The sequence below is a fragment of the Carica papaya genome, chromosome 5, assembly GCF_054855325.1.
Source record: "Carica papaya isolate Zhongbai chromosome 5, ASM5485532v1, whole genome shotgun sequence".
Lineage (NCBI taxonomy): Eukaryota > Viridiplantae > Streptophyta > Magnoliopsida > Brassicales > Caricaceae > Carica > Carica papaya.
Genome location: NC_142313.1, coordinates 20,329,456 through 20,337,087, shown reverse-complemented (window position 1 = coordinate 20,337,087; position 7,632 = coordinate 20,329,456). Strand labels below are relative to the sequence as shown.

At 34.3% G+C, this 7,632-nt stretch overlaps 1 long non-coding RNA gene across 1 annotated transcript; it reads left to right on the top strand.

Annotated features, from left to right (window-relative positions):
• Positions 1 to 1,369: 1,369 nt before the first annotated feature.
• Positions 1,370 to 1,843, top strand: LOC148254937 (uncharacterized). Its single transcript, XR_015819347.1, has 2 exons — positions 1,370 to 1,577; positions 1,671 to 1,843. It is a non-coding gene; the product is annotated as an uncharacterized LOC148254937 (long non-coding RNA).
• The last annotated feature ends 5,789 nt before the right edge of the window (positions 1,844 to 7,632 follow it).

Sequence of the window (7,632 nt, the reverse complement as noted above, 5' to 3'; positions counted from 1 at the left end):
CGATTTCTTTTTTAAAGTTCAAGCAAGGGTCTTGGGGTTCCGCATCAAAAAGCATGGCTGGTTCAAGACTACACTCTTTTATCAATTCTAGTCAACAATAATGGCTTGACTTTGAAGTTGAAGGACATAAATAAATCTGATCATTTATGAACAAGATTGGAGTCTTCAAAAGCATTAAAACTCTTCATTGGATGATGAAAAATTAGCATGGAGTAAAGAGAAGTCAGCCTTGGAAAAATGAATTCAAAGAAGACTAGAATCCCGAGTCATTAATTAGTCTTGAATTCTATTTTTTTATTAGTTTCTATTTCCAAAGTTAATTTTAAGTAATTTACTTTTGAATTTCGTGCTTCCTATGACCTATAAATAGGGGTGCATTCTACTTGTAAAAAACAGATTGAAATTACGTACTTGTTAAGGGTTTTCCTTAATTTGCTAGTCTCTTTGAGCTAGTTTGGGTCTTGCAAGTTGCTTGCAAAACTTATTAGGTTTATCAACTAGGATTCTTCCTCCTAGTTGTGGCACCTTTGCCTTTTTTCTTTTTCTTCTGTGATTCAAAGGTGATAGGTTTAATATACCTATTATTGTTGGGTTCATTAGATTTATGGGTGGGTAACAGTAATTCAATTTTTCTACCTTTTTGTGATTCAAAGGTGGTAGGTTTGATATACCTACTGTTGTTGGGTTCAAATAGGTTGGGTTGGGTTGCTTAGACGATTTCCATAATTCTTTCTTTCGGTGTAATTCAAAGGTGTTGAGTTTGATATTGATATCGATCAAATGCACAAAAGATCAAATGTTGCTAATCAGGAAGCTCAAGTTTGTGAAGATGATAATTTGATCAACATTGCTGGTCCAATGACACGTTCAAGAAGAAAGAAAGTGCAAGAAGCTTTGAAGAATTTGATTAGCACAAGTCTTTCACTAGAATGCTCCAAAGCCCACAATGCAAAGTCTAGAATTGTGAATTTCATGACCATTTCAGATCATGGGCCAATAAGGGCTAATGGATCATATTGGGTTGATCAAGACAATCATTTTGGCCCTAATATGGCCTAAAATTAGTGCAAAAGCATGGCTGGTTCAAGACTACATTCTTTTATCAATTCTAGTCAACAATAATGGCTTGACTTTGAAGTTGAAGGACATCAATAAATCTGATCATTTATGAACAAGATTGGTGTCTTCAAAAGCATTAAAACTCTTCATTGGATGATGAAAAATCAACATGGAGTAAACAGAAGTCAGTCTTGGAGAATGAATTCAAAGAAGACTAGAATCCCAAGTCATTAATTACTCTTGAATTTTTCTTTATTAGTTTCTATTTCTAAAGTTAATTTTAAGTAATTTACTTTTGAATTTCATGCTCCCTATGACCTATAAATAGGGATGCACTCTACTTGTAAAAATCAGATTGAAATTACATACTTGTTAAGGGTTTTCCTTAATTTGTTAGTCTCTTTGAGCTAGTTTGGGTCTTGCAAGTTGCTTGCAAAACTTATTAGGTTTATCAACTAGGATTCTTCCTCCTAGTTGTGGCACCTTGGCCTTTCTTCTTTCTCTTCTGTGATTCAAAGGTGATAGGTTTAATATACCTATTATTGTTGGGTTCATTAGATTTAGGGGTGGGTAACAGTAATTCAATTTTTCTACCTTTTTGTGATTCAAAGGTGGTAGGTTTAATATACCTACTGTTGTTGGGTTCAAATAGGTTGGGTTGGGTTGCTTAGAAGATTTCCATAATTCTTTCTTTTAGTGTAATTCAAAGGTGTTGAGTTCGATATGCTCAATGTTGTTGAGTTCATTCAAGATTAAAGATTGGCTGAACCAGATCATCAAGGAACGATCTTAATCATCCGGTAACCGTTGCTATCATTTTTGGTATCAGAGCTAAGTTTTTCTTGATTCATTTGATCAAAAGTAGCCGTGAAAAAAAAATGTATCGATTCATTTGATCTTTGGAAGTACTAACATCATTTGTTTTGAAGGTTTCATCATTGGAAAAATAAAGAGTTACAAAAGTTTTCAACACCTTTGAATCGGTTCTTCCTTTCTTTTTTTTTTCTTTCTTTCATTCTTCTTGATTTTCCTTATTCACTTTGTCCTTCTTTGTTCTAGTTGTTTTTGCTTAGTAAGTGCTGTTTTAGCATTTGTAAGACTTGAACAAATCTTAAAGGCTTGAAACAAGGAAAAGAGTGGTAAGAAACGAGTGAATCTATCCCCCACTATATTAAGTAGAGAATTATATCTGAGGAATGACATTTTAGGAAGGGAAACAAGGGTGTGAGGATTTAAACTTTTCATTTCCTATGGATACAACAGAAATGGAGGCACCACAAGAAAGCTTTGAAGAAAAGGCTTAGAGACAACAATTGTTGAGACAATTCAATCAAACAATGGAGACGATGATGGAGCGCCTGGATCAACTCGAAGCAAATTTGCAAAGGAATGCAAGTAGGCATGAATATGATGAAGGGGTTCAATCCGAAATATCCCAAGGAAGTAGGAGGAGATGGAATAGAGGTAGAGTTGATGACAATCTCAAAAGCATCAAAATGACCATTCCTACATTTCAAGGCAGAAATGATCCCGAATCATACTTGGAGTGGGAAGCAAAGGTGGAAAAAGTCTTTTCAATCCACAACTACTCGGAAAAAAAAAAAAGGTAAAACTTGCATCTCTTGAATTCTAAGGTTATGCACTAACTTGGTGGGATAAGTTGAACGATGCAAACAAGGCTGACCTTAATGTTTCTTTTGCCTAGTGTGTTTGTTTCTCTTTTGCAGGAATATGAAGACGTCTTTCCGGAGGAGATACCTAATGGATTGCCACCCATTGGAGGTATTGAACATCAAATCAATTTCATACCCAGTGCCTCAATTCCAAACAAACCAGTCTATAGAATTAATCCCGAGGAGACAAAGGACCTTCAAAGGCAAGTTGAGGAGTTGTTGGGTAAGGGATTTGTCAGAGAAAGCATGAGTCGTGTGCTGTTCCCGTTGTTAAAGAAACATGGTTCTTGGCGTATGTGTTGATTGTGTACGATTAACAACATTACGGTAAAGTATCGTCATCCTATTCCTAGGTTAGATGATATGATTGATGAATTATATATGGCTTTACTATTTTTAACAAAATTGATTTAAAAAGTGGTTATCATCAAATTTGAATAAAAGAGGGCGATGAATGGAAAACTACTTTCAAAACAAAATATGGATTATATGAATGGTTGGTTATGCCTTTCAGTTTAACTAATGCACCAAGTAATGAGACTTATTAATCATGTTTTGAAAGATTTCATTGGAAAATTTGTTGTTGTGTACTTTGATGATATCCTTGTGTATTCTAGAGATTTGAATGAACATGAAGAACATTTTGATGCAAACAAGGCTAAAAATACTCAAGATACTCAAAGAGCATCAAAAGGTGACTTGGAGCAAATTTCAAATGATGTAAACACAAATAGAGTTCCAAACCTAGAAAGTTTAAGCGGACTAGTAACAAGATCAAAGGCAAAGAAGCTTAAAGAGTTTCTGAAAGTTTTCACTTAAAAGCAAGTGGATCATAGGCTGACCAAGTGTGGAAAGTTCAAATATGAGCTTTTTGAATGGCCCAAATTCGTAACTTTAATTGGATTCAAGTGATTTGGGATAATTTGGGTTTATTTGAGTCATATTGGTAATGGGTGAATAAGCCTTGTGTATGGGCTATATTAGTTGAGTTATTTTAAGTATTTTGGATTGTTTATTTTAGTTTGAGTTTATTAAGCCCATATAGTCAAGTGTAATTCATTTTGAGCTTAAGTCTTGTTAAGACAAGAACCCATAACTATATGGTGCCACAAATAATTAGTGGTGTTGGTTAAGAAGATTGGAGTTACAAGCAGTTACATAACAATTACATGCCTATAATTAGCTTAGTTATTGTTGGAGTTATAATAGTAATTATTCCATAATCAGCCAAGTTATTGTGAGAGTTACAATTGTAGTTATTGTATTGTAACTTATCATAGATTTCTTTGACTATAAAAACCAAAGGAACTCTTCTTTGTGGTCATCAAGAGTTGTAATAAAATAATTCAAAATTGAGTTGAGAGTGTTTTGGCTTTCTTTTCACTTTATGCACAAAGTGTTGATTTGTAATATAATTGTTATGACTTGTATTTCAATTTTGATTTCCTATTTCAATTGTTCATGGTACTTGTTTAGATTGGGTTCAAGGGATATCATTTATCTTTCTTGGGTTCTATTTAACTTCTACCATTTGGGTGATTGATTAAATTTAATTTATTTTTACTTGTGATCTAAATTATGTTCTAGACCGATTGAAGAGTTCTAAGGTTCAAGTAAGGGTCTTGCAGTTCCGCATCATTTGGTATCAGAGCATTAGTTCACCAAGTAAAAATGTCTATCCTTATTGTATTGTCTTTATTTTCATTATTTCTTGCAAAAAAAAAAAAGGACAAATTTACATTCAGCAAAAAAAAAAAAAATCAGATTAGCCTATTTTGCTTAATTGTGCAAAACACACTTAAACCAATTCTATCTTGTGTAATTGAAACACCTGTTATTATTTTCCTTTTATTTATCTCATATAACATTCAAATATATTTAAAATTTAAAAGGAAAACTCGTTTCAAGGATGTTTGTTTGGTTGAGATTGTTTGTGTAATTTTTGGGGTTGTTTGGAAACAACTCACCTCAATTAAGTTTGTTTTCATCCAAAACTGTTTGTTTCACTTAATTTGAATGTTTTGGGTGACAATTTGTGGTTCTATTAAAGAATTACAAGTTTCGTACATTAAATTCTAGATTCACCTTTTTTTTTTCTTGCATCTTTTAGTTTTCATTTAATATTTCTGCTCATTTGCTTCTTACTACATCTTGAGGTAATAATATTGATTAGTTGTTTCTTAATTGACATAAAAATCATCATACACTTATTTCTATATCAAGTGTATGCTCTCCATTGTTTAGATTGTTCTAGTTTGTTTATAGAATTGAATTCGTGTATCTTGTTTCTTCAAGAATTCTTCGTTATCTCTAATTAAAATTGAGTACATAGTGATAATTAATTGTTGTTTGAATTGATCTTTTGGCATAAAGTTATAAAAAATTTCTTGAGTGGTAAAAAGCAAGAGAGTGTGAGCTTAAAAGAGGGTAAAAGCCAAAACTGAGTGAAACACGAGTGCCCATACTATGAGAGTAAACACGTGAGGGAGTGATTTGTGAAGTTGCAATCTATTTTTTTTGTCATTAAAATTTTAGATTTGAAGATGGAGCCACAAGGGAGTGAAAGAACATCAAAAGATCAAGAATTCATCCTCAAAGCAATGCAACAACAATTTGAGAGGATTCAACTAGCTATTGGCAACATGAATGAGAAACTAGAGAAACAACGTGAGTTAAATTCCATAGGAGGGGAAGCTTCCCAAACCAATCAAAGGGCAAGAAGACTTCCAACACCACCTTTTGATGAGGAAGTGGAGGAAGAGTTTGATGACCAAGCTACTTTGGTCAATGAAGGTCGAAATTATGGTAGGGATCGAAACGATCTTGATAAAAACATTGGGAGCATCAAAATAAAAATCCCATCGTTTCTTGGCAAGAATGATCCGAATGCTTATCTTGAATGAGAACGCAAGGTGGAGCTTATTGTTGAGTGCCACAATTATTCGGAGGAGAAAAAGATAAAGCTTGCGGCCGTGGAGTTTGGAGAGTATGCCATTGTGTGGTAATATCACTCCTTTTTGCATACAAGCGAACTTTTTTTTTTTTTACACATTTGAATTCTGCCCCTTTTGTCAAACTCACTTTATTTTTCACTTCATTATTTTTTCCACTCTTTTCTTTTAAAAGCTCACTCTTGGATATCTCACATTCGCTCACTCTTTTTCCTTCACTCTTGTTTTCTCTCTCACTTTGTATTCTTCTAAGCTCACCCTCATAAACTTCTTTTGGTGAAAGTGGTACAAGAGTAATTTTCTTTCCGTCTTTCTCAAAAGTGTAGTGATTTGTGAAACCGTTATGTTCCTTCGATCAAATTGCCAAGGGCATCCCAACAAAAGATGACCAGCATGCATAGGCACTACATCGAATAGCAATTCATCCTTATACTTGCCTATTTTTAATGCCACAAGTGCTTTGTCTCCCTTCTATCCCCGTAATCATTGAGCCACTTCAATTTGTACGGATGTGGATGTTTTGTAGTAGACAGCTCCAACTTCTCTACAAGAGTAGTACTAGCAACATTTGTCACACTACCACCATCAATTATCACATCACGTACGCGATCCTTCACCAAAACATCTAGTATGAAACAAGTTCTCTTTGATTGCATTCATCTTGTATTTGTATATTCAAAGCTCCTCTTGCTACAAGAACCCTTCCACTTTCTGCCATGGTAAATTCTTCATCTTCATCATCAATTGCATCTTCATAAGATGGTATTTCTCCTTCATTCTCTTCTTCAGTAGCCGAATAATATTCTCCATCTAACATAAACATAGTTCTTTGATTTGGACAGTCCCGCTTGTAATGACCTACACCTTGACACTTGAAACATTTAATATTTATTGCGTTCATAGTAGAGTCAAGCTTACTCTTATCATTGCCATAACCGGATGCTTTAAGAACCTCTTTCGATTCTGCCTTAGGCTTGGATGACAAGCCTTATCACTTTTCCTCCAATTTGATTTGAATATTGAAGTGTTGGAAGAAAAATGACTTGCATTCCTGTTTTCTCTTCAATTGCTTCTCAACCTTCAAAGCAAGGTGAAGCAAATCTTTTACCTCCATATGAGGCTGCAATTCGACCACATTAGAAATCTCCTCATTCAAACATTTAAGAAATCTAGCTATTCTAGCCTCACTATCTTCCTCAACATTTGTTCTAATCATGACCACTTCCGTTTCTTTCTAGTACTCCTCAACATTCTTGGAACCTTCTGTAAGATTTTGAAGTTGATTATACAACTCTCTATAGTAATAGCTTAGTACAAATCTTGTTCTCATGATGGACTTTAAATCTCTCAAATCTTCAATAGGCCTCTCTCTATTACTTATCCGCTTCTTCTTTGTATCATCCCACCAAGTAATAGCATAATCATCAAAAACAGCAACAAGAAGTTGTAGTTTCTTGGATTCAGTGTAGTTATTGCAATCAAATACTACTTCAATCTTCTTTTCCGAATCCAAGTAAGTTTCAAGATCCATTCTTCCATGAAAGGATGGAATCTTCAATTTAACACCACCAAAGTTGCTATTATTGTCGTTTCTTGCTCTTGGTTGCACCTCCTCTTCTTCTTCATTATCACCACGTGATTCATCATCTTCGAAGTCATTACTCTCTTGAACTCTATTTGGAAATCTTCTACCATGCATGGCTGGATTAGGAGTATTTGGTGGCTGCCCCCTTGTAACCGAAACTTTCTAGCCTCTCCATTCGATCAATAATCTCACCATATCTTCCATCTATAGCTGTTATCAGTTCCGTTGAGGCTTGGAACCTATCTAACTCATTTTGTGGATATTTGCTTGTCCACTCATCTTGTATTAAGCTGCAAAAAGATGTTAGTAAAGCAAAAAAATAGTTCCTCACTTAACTCCCTCACGTGTTTCACTCAAATAATGG